The sequence below is a fragment of the Pygoscelis adeliae genome, unplaced genomic scaffold (assembly GCF_000699105.1).
Source record: "Pygoscelis adeliae isolate BGI_AS28 unplaced genomic scaffold, ASM69910v1 Scaffold14, whole genome shotgun sequence".
NCBI lineage: Eukaryota > Metazoa > Chordata > Aves > Sphenisciformes > Spheniscidae > Pygoscelis > Pygoscelis adeliae.
In genome coordinates, this window is record NW_008825109.1 from 16,666,823 (window position 1) to 16,689,736 (window position 22,914).

Sequence of the window (22,914 nt, forward strand, 5' to 3'; positions counted from 1 at the left end):
AGCTTGTGGCCATTGTCACTTACCTTCTGCTGTGACTTCCGAGAAAAGCCTGACCCCATCTTCTCTACACCCTCCTGTTAGGTAGCTGTCAATACCAATAAGATCTCCCCTTAGCCTTCTCTTCTGATGTAGTGTGGTTTAATAAAAGCCTGTATCAACTTCAGTCCTTTCTTCTCATCTTACCAACAGATTCTGCTCATGCTGAATAATTTCACTTGTTTTGCAGTGGTGTCACTGAAAGCAAAGGTACAATTTAGAGCATAATAACTTCATTCTACAGCACTAGGAGTGCTGCACATTGTGTGTACTTAATTTAAGGGAACATCATGCTACTCATGTTGTTGGTAAGACAGTAAAATATTTATTTATTTTGAACACAAATGGTCTCGTACATCTGTGCAGTAAAGTGTATTCAATTTGCTTCAGGTGAGATAACAAGAAAATGCATGCAACAGGATCCAAGTATCTCCCTCAGCTTTAGCTTTGTTACAAAGAACCTTTAGCCAAAGCCAGATTTTTTATTTCATTAAAGACAACTTCCATTGTTCTCATCATTGAGACTCCACTCAATTAAATAAATCATATTAGCAACTACTGTTTGTCAGGATTTTTCCAAAGAAATAAGCCTTATGAAATAAGCCTTACTTCTCTGTCACCCTGAAAGCAGGGAGTAAATCTGCTATGCTGCCAGATGGCAGGGAGCAAGGCAGTGACAGCAGGGGAAAGAGGCAGACATCAAGGACAACAGACTGACAGATTTGGCTGTGCTGGAGGAGGCAGAGATTGTCCATCCCAGAACAGCAGCCAACACCACGGGCACAGCTTCTCCCACAAATGAACATCTCTCTCTCATCCAGTCCCACTTTCTTGCTTTCTCCTTTCCCCACAGTAAAAAGAGATGCCAGCCCTCATCCCTTTCCAACAGCACACGAGATACAGTGCTTCTGGCAGGGAAAGAAGATATGAGAAAAGGAAAGATCTTGTACCCTTGTGTAAAAGAAATACTAAATAGCCAAGCAAATATACTCTTTAGTGTTATCCAGCACTACCTCTGGATTTAAAATAAAACATCTGGTTTGGGTTTTTTGTTACTGAATAATAAAGTGATACACAGAAACAGTGACCTCCCTGCTACTAAAAAGATCTCCTTTGCAAATCTCTTTTCTCTAGATTTCTGATTCTTAATTGATATTTTTATACTGCTTTTAGATTTCAGTTTATGCAGTGCTGAAACACCATTTTAGCACTGACGGGTAAAACAAAAGATGATTGATGTACTGTCCTCCCGAACAGAAAGAAACAGCTTGCTTTCCTGAGGTGGTACACTTGTAAATAATGGTAGTTGTATTTCCTTCAGCACGCTTGCTTCCAAAGAGAACTACCTCGTGTGAACAGGTAGATTCCTAAGTAACCAGCAACCACCCCTCCTGCCTTCCCCCTTGACTCAAGGAGGCACCTTCTTTGCTGACATTATCCCTGCCACAGGTGTAAGAAATGTACACCCAACAAGATAGCCTAATCCACTAACAGGAAATTAAGGGGGGGAAGGGGCCCTCAAACTCCTGCTACCATGCATTTGTTCTATGTATTTATTCACAGTAGTTAGCCAAACAGAAAAGGCTGTGATTCATGTCAGACATGGTATTTCCCTTCTCTAAGTGAATGAGATGGAAACATAACCCATAATTTTAAATAATGGGTGATTTTAACGATATGAATGCATGGATGAGTTAATTTGTTTATAAAAATAAGATTATTTCCCCTCCAGTTCTAAAATATCAATCTGTTACTTTTTTCTTGGGACTGAAATGCATACAGCCCTGTATTGCATGCATCATTATGAGTTACAATACCTCCTGTGTAAAGGTTTAGTCTTACAGCATGTGTATCTATAAATTAACATAAATTGCCATGTGGAAAGTCACTAAAGCAGTTGTTCTGCTTAGTTAAGATTGATAATTGTACTCTGAGCTATTCAGAAATTCATGGGATGAAGTATATTGAGCTAATCCCAAGCATTACACATAGACTGAAAATCAAAATTTGACTTTTTCATGTTAACTACTTTCACATTTTTTTAATTAAACTGTGTCAGCTTGTTTAAAAATACCTATTACTGTGCTGAAAGAAGTGTTAAGTCTCATTAGCCTTTCCAGAAACCACATTTTTCAATGAAAAAATGTATATGCTGTTTTAGAAGTAATTTCTAGGCTTAAAAAACAAGCACTGTTAACTTTATCAACCATTCTTTTCCATTCAGAGAAGGGTCAGCTCTTCTGTCCATATAGAAAAAAGGCAATACTGACTCGCACCTGGGAAATCACATCTACACAAAACCAAACAAACAGAATTTGTCTATACAAAAGCATCTCTGTTTTGACAGAGAAAAAAAATGTTGGAAAACTGATATCCTGGTTCATAGCAATACCCTGAGATATTCCACAGAGTATTCTGTTTTCCCCTCATAGCTTTTTCTCATCTTTGTTTGAAGGAAAGATATATTTTTTATTTATTCCTATCACAATCTTGTGGTCTTATCTTGAGCTTGGGATCAACCAAAATCACACAGAGAGCAGAGGAGACGGGGAATGTTTTCAAAATCACATATTTTGGAGTCTCTTAACACTGATGGAAATGGATGAGTTAGCAAAGTGGTTATTCAGGAAAAAATCTCCATGCTGTTTACAAAAATTGCTGCCACTTTAGCCTATCTCTATTTCCTAAGACATTCCACACACAAGTGACTTTTGAGCTCTGCTCTTCTTTCCTGCTTGGGAAAAATGGAGGAACTTCTCTTTGCTCCTTTCCTTGTATGCCAGAAGCAGTGAATAAAAAGTGTATATGCACCTCTGAGAGTTCATGTCACCAAGGGAACTGGAGAACAGAAAAAGTTAATTAAGGGGCCCACAGTAAACTGGACAGCCAAAACTGATATGAGAAACGAGCAAAACATCGATTGTTGGAGTCAAAGACAAAAAAATGTTGTAATGAATGAGGACAATTAATGCATTCATTTTTCAGGGCTCGGAAGAATCTGAAGCTGCAGTTTCAGACAATTGGAAACAATGTCCTGCAAGTGGTGAAGAGACAGAAAAAGCATATTATCAAAAAAGAATATATTGGCAGCATTGCAGTTGCGTGACAGTGGGCTTCAGGAGGTAATACACCTATAAGCAGAGACAGATCCTAATGAATTTTTCTTATACTTTAATCTGATAAATTTTGAGTCTTTGTTATGCATTTTGTTATGCATTTTGAGCTTCAGGTTTTGAGATTATCAACACTGAGTGTTCACAGTTCTTTCCTCATAGATCAGCTCTCTAAACGTGGGTTTCAGAGAGCTGTTGACATTCTGCTCATTCTCTCCAGGAGAAAAAAAAAAACACCAGCCAGAGGAAACAAGTCTGAGAAGAAAACTAAACAGTATTACAGGAGCTGTTGGGATCCATTTCTACATTTTTTCTTAAAATTATTTTGGAACCAGTGTGTCTACAAAGAAACTAATGAAAAGATGGAGGAAGAAATAAAGTATTATCTTATTTTCCCTCTTTTCCGCAGTCAGGGAAGAAGAGATGAAAATTACATTCACCAACAATTTAGGCTTTAAGGAAAGAAAGCAGAATATGTGTTTTGATTTGGGGTTCTTTTTTGTTTGGCTGGGTTTTTTTATTTTATCACTACATGACAGTTTGAGTAATATTGTGACATAAGGTCTAGAATAGAATCATAGAATCATAGAATTATAGAATCATAGAATAGTTTTGGTTGGAGGGGACCTCTAAAGGCCATCTAGTCTAACCCCCCTGCTGTGGGCAGGGACATCTTCAACTAGATCAGGTTGCTCAGAGCCCCGTCCAACCTGACCTGGAATGTTTCCAGGGATGGGGCATCCACCACCTCTCTGGGCAACCTGTGCCAGTGTTTCACCACCCTCAGCGTAAAAAATGTCTTCATTATATCTAGTCTATATCTAGCCCCCTTTAGTTTAAAACCATTCCCCCTTGTCCTGTCGCAACAGGCCCTGCTAAAAAGTTTGCCACCATTTTTTTTATAAGCCCCTTTTAAGTACTGATAGGCTGCAAGAAGGTCTCCCCGAAGCCTTCTCTTCTCTAGGCTGAACAAGCCCAACTCTCCCAGCCTTTCTTCATAGGAGAGCTGTTCCATCCCCCTGTGGCCCTCATCTGGACCTGCTCCAACAGGTCTGTGTCTTTCTTATGCTGAGGGCTCCAGAGCTGGACGCAGTACTCCAGGTTGGGTCTCACCACAGCAGAGTAGAGGGGCAGAACCACCTCCCTCGACCTGCTGGCCACGCTTCTTTGGATGCGGCCCAGGATACGATTGGCCTTCTGGGCTGCGAGCGCACATTGCTGGCTCATGTCCAGCTTTTCCTCCACCAGTACCCCCAAGTCCTTCTTGGCAGGGCTGCTCTCAATCCCTTCATCCCCCAGCCTGCATTGATATCAGGGGTTGCCCCGACCTGGGTGCAGGACCTTGTACTTGGCCTTGTTAAACCTCATGAGGTTCACACAGGCCCACTTCTCCAGCTTGTCCAGGTCCCTCTGGATGACATCCCGTCCCTCTGGCGTGTGGACTGCACCACTCAGCTTGGTGTCATCTGCAAACTTGCTGAGGGTGCACTTGATCCCACTGTCTATATCATTGATGAAGATATTAAACAGTATCGGTCCCAATACAGACCCGTGCGGGGTCTACATAATAGAACATTATGATCCAATACTTAGCGATGCTCTGCAACTTAAGATCGCTCTGCTTTTATAACCAGAATAAAAGATTTTACTACATTTCACACTACTTACAGTGGAAAACCAAGATAAAATAAATTCATAAGCAGAACTGCAGGTCAATCAAGCCTTTTTTTTCACTCATCTAACGTGTGACTTGGGAGTCAGGAAGAAAGAGCTAACAACGAAAATACATATTTCCACCTGTATTGCACACAAGCACAATTTTGTGTTTCCAGCAATGCCAGAATACTTTTCAGAGTGTAACTGCACCTCTGAGTGAGCTACTTGTTTCAAAATGTGTTATTGGGACTTAGCTGTATCCAGCCTAGGTTCCTACTCACAGTGTCTTTCAGTAGGATGAATCTGCCTTGGAAACAGGGTTGACTACTGGGAGTAACATACTGAGGAAAAGGGGATGCTGTAGCTTAGTCACTCAGCTTTCAAAGTAAAGGTTTGATTTACAATGCTGAGCCTTTTAGACTTTTCACTTCAAAATGTGACCCCGTCTGCTCTGACAATCTGCCAGATGCAGAGTTCAAATGGATGGCGATACATTTAAAAATGACAGGTTTAAAGATCCTCAGGGCTGTCAAGAAAACCTCAGTTTTCAGCATGGAGACAAACTATGCACAATAACAGTATTACAAAGCAGAAAGTCCAACCATCAAAACAGAAAAAAAAATGCAGTTTTGCTTTTAGAAACTGTTCATTAATTTCTCCCAAAACCTCAATAGCTTCCTCATTACAAAAAAAGGGACAATAAGACCAGTGAAGGGAAAACACATACAGACAGAAATCCCATTATATAGCAAATATGTACCAAAGCAATCCTTCACAGAGGAAATAACTTCATCACATAATTCAGCTAAATATAGCTGATAATTTATCACTATTGACATGTATTGTGAAGAGAGCAATAAAAATCAAACCTAGTGCTTTGAGACACATAATGACATACTCCCCCATTTCAGCCTTGATTCTCTTCTGCCAAGTCTCAACCAGCTTTGAAAACAACAGTCATTTAGAAAAAGTAACTTAGCAAGAATGCATTGTACCACTGTACATAGTGCTTGATGTAAATCAGTGCCTTTCCCCATGGAAACACATCTTTTTCTGGACATTTGGAAGAAATAAATCAGTTGGGTCATGGAAAGTGTAAAGTAATTTTTAAAAATTATGTATTATTTGCTGAAGAAGCAGTTTCAAAACTATATTCTGTGAGTATTTTAAATAGGAAAAAAAAAATCTCACAAATACTGAAGTGCCACAGTGGTTTGTTCCAAGAAACCAAAAGAACTTGTCTCATTTTATGTAATATGTAATAAAATGCAGTCTGATAAGGAATAGCACAATTTTCCATAAATGTACAAGGGAAGAAAAAACAAAACCAACCAAAGAGCTGTACAGACACTCGAAGCAAGTAGTTTAAGCTTAAGCAGAAGATTAGGCGGAAAGCATTCACTTTAATGTTATGTTATTATAGCACTCAAACTGTGGAGAGCCTTCCAATGGGCAAATACACTACTTCCTCTTCAGTGAAACTTAGAGTGTATATAAAGCGGATTTAATGACACTGATGCTTGTGAAAAGACAGAACGGTATGAGCCAAGATAACCCTTACAACCTGTTTTGATGTACCTAACTTTGCTGTTCTAAGAAGTTTCCTTTTGGGAGTGTAATCCAATTAATTTTGACCACAAAATTCTGCTCTCTCAAAAAAGTGTTTTCTCTATGTGTCTACAGAGAATGGGTCTTTCTCCGTGTTTTCTCCTGATTTGTGCAATTTCTCCTTAAAAAGATAAAGTATTGAGACAGCTTGGGGTGGAAGTATAGGGGGAAGAGGCACACAGAGAACTCAACAACTCTTCAACTCCCAATAACAAAACTTAGCTGGGATGAGGTGTGAGACAGATTTCCCAGTTGTTATCTCAACTTCTTTAACTCTCCATTACTTTTTCTTTAAAAAAGTAAAGCAAAATAACAAAACAAAACCAAATTAATTCCTTCCCCTACTTACATATCTTGGTGATCAAAAATTATTGTTCTTTCCCCACACACACTTCTGACACTACAAAGAAGTCTTTGTCACCAGCTTCAATTAAAGACAGAAACTATATAAACTCTGCTTGTGCATGCTGTACAATTGCCGAATTAAAATTTCTGGCAAACAGATTTGCCACTGTGGGATCTATTACAAGCATAAATATAAATTTCTGTGCAGACAGCCTTGAGCAAGCTATAGATTAGGTTTCAGGGGTTTCATAAATATATTTTCTGAACCCAAATTTCTGTCTTTCTTTTAAATATCATTAGAATAAAGATCTTCTGGTCTTTTATGCAACTATTAAAAAGCTGCATGGGCTAATGCTGATAAAGTTTTTCCCGTATTATTTTAGGATATCTGTTAAGCAGTCATACTTTTTTAAAAAGATGGAGGTAGCTGCCCAAAGTCTATTGTTTTGTGTATTTGCATGTCATGTTTTTATAAAAAGAGGATAAATTAATTCTCTCTACAAGATAAAATTCAGTGTGCATGTTAAACACTCACTAGAACTTTGAAAAATACCTTGGAGGCAATGTATATCATCTGCAAAAATATATATGTAATTGGGATATTGGCACGTGCACATCTTACACTGCACTGCAATGGAAAGGATGCGTTAGCAAGAACATGATAGCTTTTGCATATATCTAGTCCAACATTGTCGTGTTCTCAGAAGCAAATAGAGATGCAGTATTCTAATGGGCATCCAAACAAATGAGCTCTCCTCCTCCTGGCTATGTTTCTTCAGAAAGTGTTTGGACATTTTTAGAAAGCATTGAACTGCAAGATGTAGACTTAGACATTGGCTGGTAGACAAATTTGAAAAGTATAACCAAGTTTCTCTAGAGATTTTTAAGATTAAAATTAACTCAAGTGAAAAAAAAACTGAAGAAGGCTTTCCTTCCGTTCATGAAGTAGTATTCACATTATTTTTGTAAGTATTTTATGGAAATTGTTAACAACTTTTTCCTTTTTTCTTTCTTTTTAAGTAAAAGACACTACTTGCTATCATGAGGACCACAAAAATTTAACTGACTTTCCCTAGTCTATTGCACGTACAGAAAATAACAAAGGGGAAAAAAAAAAAGAAAAAAAAAAAGGTAACAATGAACATACAGTCTTGTGGAAAAGCTTAAGCATTTGATGCAAACTGGGAATATTTAGGATCAAATTTGAAAGATTCATGACTGAAATCCACAGGGCAGAACGGGTGAAGAGTTTCCTATGCTGCCAAAAGGTATACCATCTTCATCAGAGAGACCGAATGGGAGACAAACTTCTGTCTCTGGCCAGATTGTGAAGGCCTAAAAGAGACACAGTCCTCACTCTTCCTGTACTTTTGTGCTTTTATTCTTATGAATTAAATCAAGCATTCCGAGTGCCAAATGCTATCGTTTGAGCAACTGGCAGCTTAAGGCAATCCAGGCCCAGGACATGCCTTCCCAGGGGTTAGTGGGGCTTCCTTCACTCAAGCCCACACTGCAGGCCAGAAATTGGAGTTTGCTGACAGCACACATATCACAGTAAAATCTCATGCAGGCCAAGAGAACGAGCGCACCCTGGGAAGGAAGAAACAGCCCATTTATTCACTGAGTAAATGATCTGAGGTAATAGTCAAGTAGTCTAAATGTCACCTGGTGCCTATTTACTGACTCTGAACAGACTCCCATTGAGCACTTAATAGATATTTCTTCAAAGGCAGAGGGATTTGGAAGAATTCAGGCCATCTTAGGACGACCTTCAGTTCCTATTCCATTGTCAGGACAAGCATCTAGGTCACAGCCATTTGAACAGGTACTGATCATGTAGAAATAGCTTTTGAGAAAATTACATTCAGTTGAAGAAAAAAAAACCCGAATCCCTCAACTTTATATTTGCCTAAAGTAGGCATTACTAAACCCAAAGAAAGCAGCAGCTGAATCCTCACCAAACCACAAGAATGTATCCTAGGGGCACCATAAGGGTGTGCAATTTCAGAACTAAATACAGTAACTAAATATAGAAGACCCCAGTCTTATTTGTCCAAAGTCCAAAAGAAACATTTTGGCTCTACTCTGACAGTATCTTCCCAGAGTATAGCATGAAAGCGAAGACAAACAGCAATCTAAAACAAAAAATGGAAGGTAGTATTGTCACTGCATTACTGTAAAAAGAGTATTCGGGAATTTGCAGCCTTAAAACAGCAGCAGAAAAGAGCATTTTGATTCCATTTCAGTAGAGGAATGAGTAGTAACATAAGCCTTCCAACATGCAGTGGTACAAATTTACATGCTAACTTGCAGTAGTCTCTCCACTTGCTATTTCTTGTTTAGTTTAATTTTTGTGTGTACACTCTTTAAGCCTTTTCCTCTGCCCATTAATTATTAAAAAAATCTTTAAGTTGCTTTAAAAAAGCAGTAAAAAAAGTTTTCTGTTCGTTGACTTTTTCTTTGATGTGTCACTCAACTCTTCATAGAGAAGACATCGGTAATATAAAACCTGTATATCAACATGCACATTGTTAAAACACTTGTTATTGCAACAAGACAACACTTTCTCAATTGTAACTCACTTCCCTCATTGCTGGTAATATTAGCAGACAGCTGCCTTTCAGTCAGATATTATTCATGGTCAGTCTAACTCAGAAATAAGAAACTCGCAGGGTGTCGTGGTTTAACCTCAGTCGGCAACTAAGCACCACACAGCTGCTCGCTCACTCCCTTCCCCCAGTGGGATGAGGGAGAGAATCGGAAGAGTTTAATAATTGAAATAAAATAAAATCCTCATAATAATAATAGTAATAGTAATAATAATAATTCACAAAGCAAGTGATGCACAATGCAATTGCTCACCACCCGCCGATCGATGCCCAGCCAGTCCCCGAGCAGCAGCCCCCCCAGCCAGCCCCCCAGTTTATATACCGAGCATGACATCACATGGTATGGAATGTCCCTGTGGCCATTTTGGGTCAGCTGTCCTGGCTGTGCCCCCTCCCAGCTTCTTGTGCACCTCCAGCCTTCTCTGTCGGTGGGAACCTGAAAAGTCTTTGACTAGTGTAAGCGCTACTTAGCAATAACTAAAACATTGATGTGTTATCAACATTATTCTCATGCTAAATCCAAACCACAGCACTGTACCAGCTACCAGGGAGAAAATTAACTCTATCTCTGCCGAAACCAGTACACAGGGGAAAGCTGTAATTGTGGATATTGCATTTTTCCACCTTTTTTTTCCTCCATGTTCAGAAAAAAATGCTTTTATTTTTCATTTATGCATCTAAACAAATTTTCTTTGTATTTCAATAGACTAAGACAGTAGCTATGACTTTGCTCTAAACTTGGCTTGATTTACAGATTTTTCTTATAAAGATAAAAAGCATGTATGTTGTGCATATTTGCTCTGTGTATATACATATTCACAGAGAAGAGTGATAACAAAGAACCATAACAAAGAAACATAACTCCTTTTAAGTACCTGAATTCTGTATCTGTGCTTGGCAAAGTAGAAGTAAGTTACAGTTGGCATAAACCCCTTTTATTTCACAAGGCGTGTCATCCTCAATTCAACTGTTCTTTCATGATTTTGTTTTGTTGTTCCTTTGGTACATAATACAGCCCATTCTAGTTTCACAGTAAGTAGGCAACATGCAACAAGCTCAATCAAATTATTAGCTCTCATAAAAGAAATAATAAATGACATCTGTCTTTATATATCCCATTATATTAATAAAAATGCAAATTTAGAACATTAAACATCCCAAATTTCCATTGTACAGAAATCATGATATATTCTCCCAAAGAAAGTAAATACTAGAAGTTTTTTGCACCTTAACTGCTTCAATATTTGCACAAATATCTATTGTGTAATTTTAGCAACATCCTGGATGCACTTCAGGGCTTAACAGAGCAGCCTGTTCTGCCTTCTGTGCAACTGTTAATATAATATGACCACTATTACATTTGTTACTGCCATACTCTGATTTAGACTTCTTTAAGAAGCTTTAAAAATGGGTAGTTCATTGAATGAGTCATAATATGAATTTATGCTTGATGAGACAGTGTAAGTCCGGAAGTCATGTGTCCTGGTTTCAGCTGGGACAGAGTTAATTGTCTTCCTAGTAGCTGGTATAGTGCTGTGTTTTGGATTTAGCATGGGATTTCCAAAAATAGTAGCAGTGTAATCCTGTCTAGATACCTGCTCACGTGATACACTGATACACACAGTTTCAGAGTCGCAAAAATGCAGTAAAATGTGAGAAGAGTTATAGCTGTAGAGCACAACTTGTTCCGTTTTTCTTGTCTTCCATGAGACATCCTCCTCCATGTGAGGGGTGTGATAGAATTGGCAGTGGTGGCTTAGAGCCTATAAAACCAGATAAAGGTGTGAAGAGATAAAGGTAGAACAGCTGAGCCAGCAAAAATGTAATTATAGAGTAATATGGTTTAGAAAGCCTTGTAACACATTGTACTACCATATAACTATCTTGACCTTAGTAGCCCCTTCTTCCCCACCCAAAAACAGTCAGCACTGATTTACTGGGAGGAGGAAGGGGGGTATGAGTGAGACTTCAGCAATTATTTCCTCCTCAGAAAGCTGTTAACTGACTTGACAATACGGTACACATTTTTGAGGTCCCCATTTTATAATCATACTGCTTCAAATGAGGGAGATCATAAACTTCTCGTAATGCTACAGGCCTAAAAATATGAGGAGGGAACTTTGTGCGACTTCAGTGGAGCATCTCATTTTAAATCCACCCATGTTGTTGAACTTCTTGTTTTCTTCACTGCAAAGCCCCTCAAGCCACCTCTCCCCTTTGCCCTGCATCCCCCCCTACCCCTGATAAGCAGAGGATGTGACAGTTTCTTTTAACTCAATCCACTTGAGGAAGTTTTAACAGCATGCTGCCGTATGCTCCACCTCCAGATCAAGATCACCACAAGACTAGATTAGCATGAAAACAGAAGCTGTTTGTGTTTTCAACATAAGTAACAAGTTTTCAGAATTCAGTGATGCAAGCCACAATAGTAAAAATGGTTATTATTTTTTTAAACACTCAATTAACTATCCAGTGACTGGATCAAGTAATCAGCTGGCCTTACTCTAGCTTAAAAGTACAATGTACCTTTGGACCCACGAAAATTTTTGGCAAAAATCCTAATGCTAAGAAAAAACCTATCAACCAGCAGAACCACACTATACATCAGGCTACATTCAAAACTGGTGAGTTAAACCACTTCATGGGTAACCTCCCCACCACTTCTCTCTCTATCTTTCTGAACTAATTGATGAAATAGCAATAATTTTGATGTAACTACACTTCATAATCACATCAAAGACTTGTATCCTCTTTCTTATCAAGGCAAATGATTCATGATGTGAAATGTCTGATACCTTGTATGATTCAACAACCCGCTTTACAAAGTATGAAAATGAGTAAGAAGACTTACAGTAAAATTTAATTCTTTAAGCATATTTTATTGTGAAATGTTGCACGAATTATCTGATTCTCTAGTCTGTGAAGTTTGGAGTTTCACTCTCCTCCCTCACTAGGAAGTCCTTAATCTTACTTTTTTATAAAGACCAGCTGTATTTTTTACAATACATAATGTTTTAGCCCCATCCCTGGAAACGTTCAAGGTCAGGTTGGACAGGGCTCTGAGCAACCTGATTTAGTTGAAGATGTCCCTGCCCACGGCAGGGGGGTTGGACTAGATGACCTTTAGAGGTCCCTTCCAACCCAAACTATTCTATGATTCTGTGATAATGTTTCTAAATCATATTGAGCACAAAGATGAGCCATTATTCTGGCAAAACTGTGCTAGACATCAAGAGAAATGCAAAGGACTGCAAAACAGGCTCTGGTACTATGGGTGTTATCTTCTTCACACAAGTTGTGCCAGAGATTTCAGTGAGCATGTTCACACATATGATGCAACAAAAAGTGGATCACACATTATCAAAATACGATAAGTAGATTTTGAAAAGTTAGAACTGATTTGAGGTGTCTGCACGCTAAGGCACATCTGAACCAATTGTTTGAAAAAGACATGATTTTCAGACCTTTGAATGTGAAGAATCAGACTCAGAATATATTTCAACTTTAGCCTCAAAATCATTCTACCAGTTTGAAAAGAGGTAAGGAAAAGAAGAAGAAAGAAAGAAACCAGTCATGCATTTAAATTACAACTTTTCACAGGAACAAGAACAGTGGTGCCAAAATTTTACAAAGACTTTGCCTCTTCTGTGGAAAAAAAGAGCAAAAGAAAAGATTAACTTGTAAAAATCTATCCTATCTTTTTTCCCAAGTACATATGTTAGAGGAGAACCAGACATGAAAAATAGATAAAATAGCAATCCTAGTGAAGGCACATAAATTTAGTGAGTTATTTATTTCAGCTAGAGTGGTTTGAGTATGTAATTACCATGTTAGACCAAATTCCATACATTCTAGCCATCCTCAAAATAATGAAAAGTCAACTTTTCCCCCTCCCTTGTACTGCACAGACTTAGTCCTTTTCATTTAACAGTGTATTATGAAATTAGGACAAACAAAATTAATTTTCAAAGCAAAGAACATGACCCCTGGGGAAAAGCCATGTGTATTCTGCCAATATTTGAGCAATTAGTATTAAATTACCTGCACACATCACAAATTAATGTCTTGACCTTCTACTGATGTGAGAAACTCAAGTATAAAAGCAAAAGAGGGAGTTAATCTGTATTCGCTGTCCTCTGAACATTTGAAACAATTATTCTTAATAAAGTGGCTAAACCCTGTCATACCATTCGTATGTACACAGAATTTGTCACTGACACTGTTGTTAGTTATGCCCAAGGAAATACCTCACTAATAGACACCCAGCATTCAGCACAATCTGAACGCACTGAAGAAAGTGAGTCTACAATCTAATGACAAAATTATTTAAGAGGAATCATTTCCAAAAGTTACTGCAATATGAAACAAAAATATTTAGGTACATATAATCTGATAACTATTCTTTTCGCCTTAAATGCCTGTGAAATTCTAATCTGAATGACCTGGCTGTTTGTGCATCAGTTCACAAGGCCATGTCATCACTGGCACCTCCCGCTGCCCGAATACCTCTTAGACCTGATGTTTCCAAAAGAGCAACGGACATAGGCACTGACCTGAGCCCTCACGATTACACAGATAAGTACCATGCATCGCAGAGCAGAGAGTGAACAGACCATCAGAATACAGCTCACCTATTTTTATGAACGCTTAAGGTCACAGTTTACTCAGACATGAGACAGAAAAGTCTTCAATGTTAAATCATCTATATCTCAATTCCTTTGTAACAGATTCCTTGATTTTGAGTGAGAGTGTCATTAATCTTTAACATATCAAACTGGGAACACAATTAAACTCAAATAGACTAAAGGACTGACATGACAGAGATTGCAAAGAAGTATACACTGGGATTTATCCAGCATTCTATATATTATATGGATTTATATATATACCCCACTGTTAAGGAAAGAGAAATTTAGTTCTCTGATGCCAGAAGCTGGGACTTCCAGGAACAGAAATTATATTAACAATTATATTAATAATATTAACATTAATTCCTCTATCTGCCATCAGTCTGTGCATAGGAAGAGCTGACTCTTGCCTGCAGAGCCCATAGCACTGTCTCCCTGCTATCAGGTATGTGAAAGCTTTACAAGGTTCCCTTTTGAGTTCACAGAACAGGAAAAGATTTCTCCAGTATTCTGAACTAATCTCATGCTCTGGCAGGCAAACAGGTCATGTAGCTCTGCTCAGAAATGTATCAAGCTTAAAATCAATTATGTTGTTTGCCCCAGTGCTTTAATGGAAAGGCAGTTTCAGCACATAACTTTGAATTATTTAGCAGCTCCAAGACGATGAGCCACAAGAGACAGGGAAAACACAAGAGAGTCATCCTTGTGATAGAAGTCATGATAAAGCTAGCTAACAGTACAAACTCATGTTCCTTCTCTCAGGCACACACCTGTATTCCCAGCACCTCTTGAATAAATGCTGTTTATCAGATAACAGAAAAAAGAATATTCTGAAGAGCTGAATGGGAATAAATAGTTGCATGATTTAAGAAAGAGGCTAATTAACTAAAAATAAAAATGCACAACCCACAGTGCTACCAACTTTCTGAACAGTTAGTTTATGGTTGACAGATGTCAGTGGAATACATGTCAGACACAGCAGAATCATTCAGATTCAAGCAGAATTTCCTCAGAGGTCATTTTCCCTGGGTAACTGCTTCAGGATCTAGTACCACTTAAATAGCCTTGGTAAAACATCAAACTGTGTTTTACATGTGCTCATAAGTATATGCCACTAATAGAAGCAATTATTTGTTAAAATATTGGTCAGGGGAGGAAGAAATCACAAACTAGTCTCAAGGTGAGGTTCAACACTAGCAAGGGTTCAGTGGAGTTACTGGTCTGAGGCACTGCCATGCCCCAGCACCCATCCCTTCCTCCCACCCCTTCTGTGTCATGGCATGTTCTCCCACTGGAGTAGAGCACTAGAGTCACTGTGCAGCTCTGTTGCAAATGTCAGATCAAGAACTGATCCAGCTAAGGAAAAAAAAAATTTCAAAAAAACCCCACTATATCCTTCTTAATTTTCAAAAGAATCTGTCCCCAAACTTGGTCCATACCACAGGCAGTTGTGTCAGCACAACAAAGGTGCCAAAGAGGTGCACAAGCAAGAAATGGAGGAAGCACCACCTGAAGCTGGTATTGCAGCCAGGTGTAAGGCAAAGCCACAGGCTCACAGTGTAGGAACTGTGATCATCAGACAAATGAAATGCAGTTTCCTAGACTGTTGACCTCTTAACCACTTCCAGTATCATGTTTCTTAAAGATATTCACAGTGTGCTACCATCTGGGCCTGATCTTTAGCTAATATAAATCCACTGAAATCAGAAGCCTGTGTTGCTTCACATCATGTCATCAATACTTTCACCACCCTGAAGTAAAGTATCTTGGAATAGATGCACATCATCAGAAGCCCTAACATGCTGCAATAGGTCCATTATGTTTGTTTCGTCATACCTAAATATATTTCAGACAGCTTCATTTTCTCCAGAGAATAGTTTTCTTCTGTGCTTGGAAGGTAAATTTAAAAATATTAAAAGCTTTGCCTTCAGCAAAGATGCTTTCAGAACAGGAATACTCATCATTGAAATAAATGATAATGATTTTTTCCATCAACCTGTTCATTTATCCATGCCACTATTTTTATTGATGCGTTTCTCCTTCTAAGCAAGGTTGAGTAGAAATCTACATTCTAATTAACATTTTTGATATGGCTATGCTCTGATTAGAACTAAATGGCAACAGAGAAATTTGCATTGATCATTCAAAACTAAGGTGTAATTGCTCTACAGTGATTAGGAATGGCTTTTCATTTGGGTTTCTTTGACAATTGTTACATCTACTGAATAAAAGGAGGCTTTGTTCTGGAAAGGGAATTCCTTTTTAAATATTTTAATCTGATAAGAATTTACAAACCTAGCATGATATTGTGTGGCATTCACTGCATTGAATATATTACCTTTTTTGTACCAGAAATATTTGTTATTCCTCATCAGGTCCCAGAAGAATGTTTGCATCTCATGTCCTGACCTTTGATATATGTGGGAGGGGTTTCTAGTAATACAGCTGGGCATAGCAGTTGCAACAACATTTGACCTTCTCAGATATATATACTCAGTTAAAAGTGTAACTCACCAATAGGAATGATGGATATTCACTACAGTGGCTCAGAGAAGTGCTAGTTACCAATGCAATTCTTTATTCTCCAAAGGAATTTAACTTTGAGGAGTAAAGGTAATCCATTGAGGCCATCTTTACCTACAGCAAAGGAATGTCATCCATCCTCGGTTTTATCTTCAGAGCAGGCATGCTGTAACACATAGTTTGCACCAAGGCTTATTCTGGCAAAAGCCAGCATAAATCCTAAGAGCTCTGATTTTGAGTTATGCTGGGAATCCAGAACAAGGATGCAAGAAATATGCCTGTGCTTTGTAGTAACTGTTGGACTGTGTTCCTTTAAGAAATTATGGCTGTACCTCTTAAGATTACAGCAGTAATGTAATCCACTAGGACATCTAAACACCTGCATATTAACATTCCCAGTACAATATAATATTACTTGATTGTTTTGTATTTGAAATGCCAGTTTCTGACAAGGTATTTATGAAGTCTTATCATCAATCTATTTTATTATCTACTGAAGTGAGTGTTCAAAACATAAGAATAACTATGAGTACATGCATATTAGCATTTTAGTTCAAGTTGGGAATTACTTCTGAAAAGAACCACCTGATCATCCTCGCTTCCAACTTTTCTGTTCACATTGCAGTGTAGTCTCTGAGCACACAAACTATATTCCTTTCAGATGAAACTGTACCGGAAGCTCATCTAACATGCCAAAACCACTGAAGGACATTCAGTCCGTAGTGTCACACTAAAGCTGGTGCAAATTAAAACCCCTGAAATCAGTATAGAATGATGTCAGATCCTCAACACCACCTGCTTCCTCTACAGATCCACTCCTATTTAACCATGGTAATATGTGCTGAGGCGGTGGTGTAACTGCTTAATTTCCCTTCACTTTTGCTACTTCACAGAAGGAGTAACATAAGAGTTGGCAGAGTAATAAAAAATTATCCATATTGAAACATTCTATTAGTTTAACATGTAAGTTAAAATGACAGAAATGGAAATAATTCCCCAACAGAATTGCACACAACTCGCCAGAACTGGATAAACAAGGGGATTTACTCACTGGATGATTCGGAAGGATTCTAGGATGATTCAGATTGGAAAGGACTCCAGGAGGTCTATAGTCCAACCTCTGGATCAAAGCAGGGTCAGCTCTGAGCAAAGACCAGGTTTCTGAGGGCTTTATCCAGTCTAGTCCTGAAATCCCAAGGACAGAGACTGCAAAACCTCTCTGGACAACCTACTCCACTGCTTGGGTATCCTCATGTGTAAGAAGTTTTTCTTGTACCGAGTCTGAAACTCTTTTGTTTCAGTTTAAGCCCATTACCTTTCTTTTTCCCACAATGTACTGTTGTGAAAAGCCAGCTCTGTCTTCCTGATAACCTCCTTGTGGGTACAGGAAGGAGGCTATTGGGTCTTTCTCTAGGCTGAATAAGCTCAGTTCCCTCAGCCTCTTCTCACAGGGCAAATGCTCCAGTATGACCAGCTTGACTGCCTTCTGCTAAACTGGCTCTGGTTTGTCTGTGTATTTCTTGTATTGGGTGGCCCAAAACAGGGCAAAGTGTTCTCGATGCAGTTCAATGAGTGTGAAGTAAAGGGGGATAATTACTTCCCTCAGTCTACTGGCTGTGCTGCTGTTAATAGAGCCCAGGATGCTCTTGGCCTTTATTGCTGCCAAGGCAGACTGCAGGCTTCTGCTCAGCTTGCTGTCATCCCAGAGCCCCAGGGCCTTCCACAGAGTTGTTCCCCAGCCTGTCAGTCCCCAGCCTGTACCACTGCCAGAGGTTCTTCCTGCCCAGGAGCAGGACTCTGCACTTGTCTCTGTTGAATTTATCATTCACATTGAATATTGCAAGCAGTGGAATCAATTCTTCTGCACATACTGAGGAGGACGAGGATGGGCTCTAAAGCAGTCATTGCCTTTGTCAGTGCCTTTGTAGGTTAGAAAGGATCCCTCTCTCACGCTGTTTGCAACTCGGGATGCTAGTCTGGCTGCACTAACAGACCCAGTGATAAAGCGGACATTATATGCACTTCTTCCACACAGGTCAGAGGTAATTTAAAAACCACCATGGAATGGTTATCCCAGGTAGACAGGAGTTTAAAAAGGAAATAAAAATGGCTTTTCTGTTTAACCACATCAGGCCCTCAAATGCATCTACATGAATAGGTGTTTCCACAGACCGTGAAACTCAACCACCTAGCCTTACTATTGGTGTGATTTTTGTATGCTTTCAGAAGAACTCAAATTGTTTTGATTCCCCATTTACACAGATGGTAATGCCATAGCAAAGACGGATAAGCCAGATTTGATAGCTGCAATGATGATTAGACAGGCAGATACATGACAAACATCTCCTGATGCAAAATGTAAAGCATTACTCAGTGTGAGTTAAATTGCTGTTAATCTTGTAGGTCATTTAATCTTGGACAATGTTTCTGTTTGAGTAGCTTCTACTTTTCCACATCTTGCCATTCTATTGCTGCCTGTTTACCATTTGAAAGTCATAAGAGATGGTGACTAACTTGTATTCAGTCATTGGGCATCTTTGAATATCATTCTAACATGTTTTCTCATGTTTCACATCATTTCAGAAAGCATGAAAAGGTCCTAGCAGACCTACAACTCTTCTGGCCCACTGAAACTGAACCTTTGGTCTTAATTCCTTAGTGGACAGACAGCCATAATGCTGCTAGGATTGTGCAGTGATCATACTGCTTTATATGGAGTAGATGCTAAATGCTACTAGATGAACTTCCACAGCTGATGAATGTTATCCACACATTAGCATGACAACCACAATAGACCTACACTCCTTAGCCTGTTCTACCCATGACATACCAAGGAGCATCTCCAATGGGCTACAGCCACTAATGGGCATTCAGTTCTAGCTCTCTGCCAAATTCTTCCTTTGTCAGCACTGAAACAGTTTTGAATCCTGCCAATGAACATGAACTTTTTAACAATGAATATTTTCATTCTGTTTGTGTAAAGATAAGTGATCCTACATGGAGCTTGGCTGACAAAATATCATAAGCTTGTGGGTTACTATCCACAGCAATAAACTGATCTGTTTATGACTAAAAATTTCATGCAAAATGCATTATTAGTCTCTACTCAGTCTTTGAATTCTTTTACAGCAATCTTTGATAGAGCCTGCAATCTAGAAAGAATAACTAATATCAGCAGCAGTTTTTAGGCCATGGATAGGCATATTTGAAACTGCTGCATAAAATAGCAAACAAGAAAGGATTTGGGAGGCATACATTTTGTCCCCAGCCATCGCAGACAAAAGATTGAAATTCACTGATCTTTGCTCTCATATACATCCCATGGTGTACCTGTCTCAAAACATATAAACAAGCTGCATAACAAATCATTCCACGTGATTACAAGGTCCAGATTAGTTAGCACAAGAAAAGCAATACTGAGATCAATGAAGTCAATATTTTTCACATCTAGATTTTCTAAGCAGCAAAATGCATTTGTTTGCAAAGACTTGTGAGAAAAACTTTAAGAATTATATGAATTATGTATAACTAGGAACATGTGAATGACAGCACTAGAAGAAATTATATGAATAAGGAACAAAGAAATGGCAGGTGTCAATGGCACTGAAATCATCAGGTCATCAGACATCATAGCAAATATCTGCATACAACTTCAAGATGCTCAGAGCAGGAAAACAAAAGGCAGACTACACCCAGAGGAGGAAGCCATTGAGTATGCCTGTGAGTAGATCAGCAGAATTCCCTAATGACGTTCCCGGAGGAGGGACAGAATGAAAAGGTAAAAGGATCACAATCACTGTCAGATACTTGAAGGCACAAAAGGCACATCCAGAAAACAAGCACATGGTTGCTAAATGAAAACAGCCTATGAGACGTGATGAGATCTTTCTTAGTTGATGACCCTTGTCCTCTTGTGCTATCACAGGTAATCCTGCTCAGATTACTTAGACAAACATTGTGTTACTTGTAAGTATGAAGAAATGAGTATGAAAGCATGAGAAAATGTGCCTGCAATCCTATACAAGAATAAGTATGAGTGAATAAACCCAGTTCTGTTTAAAATAAACAAATAGAAAACTTCCCTTCCTATGCCGCCTGCAATGAGCTTTGTTACTCTAGCTATAATGTTGCTTTGTCTGTTAAGCACCCACAGCTATTGGAAACGTATAACATAAGGTGTAGCAGCAAGTATTTAAAGAAAGTCAGCAACAAACATGGTTCTCTTCTGTAGAACATAAATTTTGTTTAAGATATGTTACATTTTATTTCTCTTCTTTGCTACCATTTAATTATCATTATTTTGTACTCAAATAGTTGAAAATTCAGAAAATGACAAAATATTTTTCTTTGATTCTGTTAGTTACCATAATCAAAAGCATATATTTCTATCAGAAAACTATTTCCAAGACAGTCATACTTCTAATGAACTTTATATTACAATGCAAACCCCTGTCCTTCTCTACGAGCAGCAGTGGTCTTTACAGGGCAAGCCATAGAACACATTGGATATGTGTTAAATTGGATGTAGAGTCAAAGGACACTTTAAACAAACAAACAAAAGTGCTTGCCTTTTTATTTCCTAAATTTAATGATATCACATGCCATTTCCCTGTACAGTCATTTTTATTTTCTTTTTGACAATCCTTCAATTTAAGTATGAAAGGAACAACAAGTGCTATTAAAAGTTTTAAAACATTTTTTTAAAGCAGAGAAGGGTGAAAACTCTTCATATCTCTTGTTGCTAAATTGAAGATAACTTGAAAGTGATATATTTGACAGAAGAATATAGATTAAAGATGCAACTGAAATAATGTATATGAGCTGAGGAAAAAAAATTGTTATTTTGAAAAATCCAGTAACATTACCATATGCTTGTAAGATTTATCTGAAGTGGCATCGAAAAGTCTTCTTCCCTCTTCAACCCCAAAAATATCCATGGCAATCAAAAGCAAGCGAAGGTATGAAATTTCAGTTTAATAAAATCACTATGGTACATACCTGAAAATATGGCAATAAGTTTTATTTCCCTGGATAAAAGAAGAAAAAAAAACAACCCACCTTTCCAGTATTTGTTTAGAAATTATTTTAAAGGTTGGCTCATCACGTTGAAACAGGCCAGGTATTGTTCATTATTTTAGTTCAGATTAAAATAACAAATACATAAAATAAAGCAATTCATTTGCTTTCCATTCAAACTTATGCAGGCCCAAGAGCAATGAGCTGATTGGCACTTCAGTGCAAAGACTTCATGCTGCTTGTTATGCAGAAAGGCTACCGGAATACTTTTGTCAGAGACAGCTATAAGCTGCCAAACAAAGATTAGCAATCATGGCAAAATATTACATTTCCCAAAAGCTATGGGCGTTGTGACTTCTTTGACAAATGGGACTTATGTCAGTTTTAAATGACACTGAAGCATTGAAAATTTTTAAGTTTTAATTGCATCTTAATGTAAAAAAAGAGCAGAGAGTTCTTTTATCTTATTGTAATGAACTTCAATTCATAATTCATAATTTTTAATATTTTAATAGATTTCATGCTTTAGAGCCTACCCAAGCAAACCGGCAAACCACAGGGTACAGAAGCATCCTCGCTACAACACAACAGTAGCAAGTAAGATTTCATAGTTCCCTGAGCAATGAAGGCTTGCCTCAGTAAAATTTTATGTACCCTTTACCCTCATACGTTAGGGAATTTGTATCAAGAAGCTACTCATAACATACTCAGAGACTGTGCCGGTTTAGCTTTGTATTCATAGAATCATAGAATCATTAAGGTTGGAAGAGACCTCTAAGATCATCGAGTCCAACCGTCAACCCAACAACACCATGCCTGCTAAACCATGTCCCTAAGCACCTCATCTACATGTCTTTTAAATACTTCCAGGGATGGGGACTCAACCACTTCCCTGGGCAGCCTGTTCCAATGTTTAACCACTCTTTCAGTAAAGAAATTTTTCCTCACGTCCAATCTAAACCTCCCCTGGTGCAACTTGAGGCCATTTCCTCTCGTTCTATCGCTTAGTTACTTGGGAGAAGAGACCGACACCCACCTCGCTACAGCCTCCTTTCAGGTAGTTGTAGAGAGCAATGAGGTCTCCCCTCAGCCTCCTTTTCTCCAGGCTAAACAACCCCAGCTCCCTCAGCCGCTCCTCATAAGACTTGTTCTCCAGACCCCTCACCAGCCTCGTTGCCCTTCTCTGGACACGTTCCAACATCTCAACATCCTTCTTGTAGTGAGGGGCCCAAAACTGAACACAGTATTCGAGGGGCGGCCGCACCAGTGCTGAGTACAGGGGCACTATCACTTCCCTGCTCCTGCTGGCCACACTATTTCTGATACAGGCCAGGATGCCGTTGGCCTTCTTGGCCGCCTGGGCACACTGTCGGCTCATGT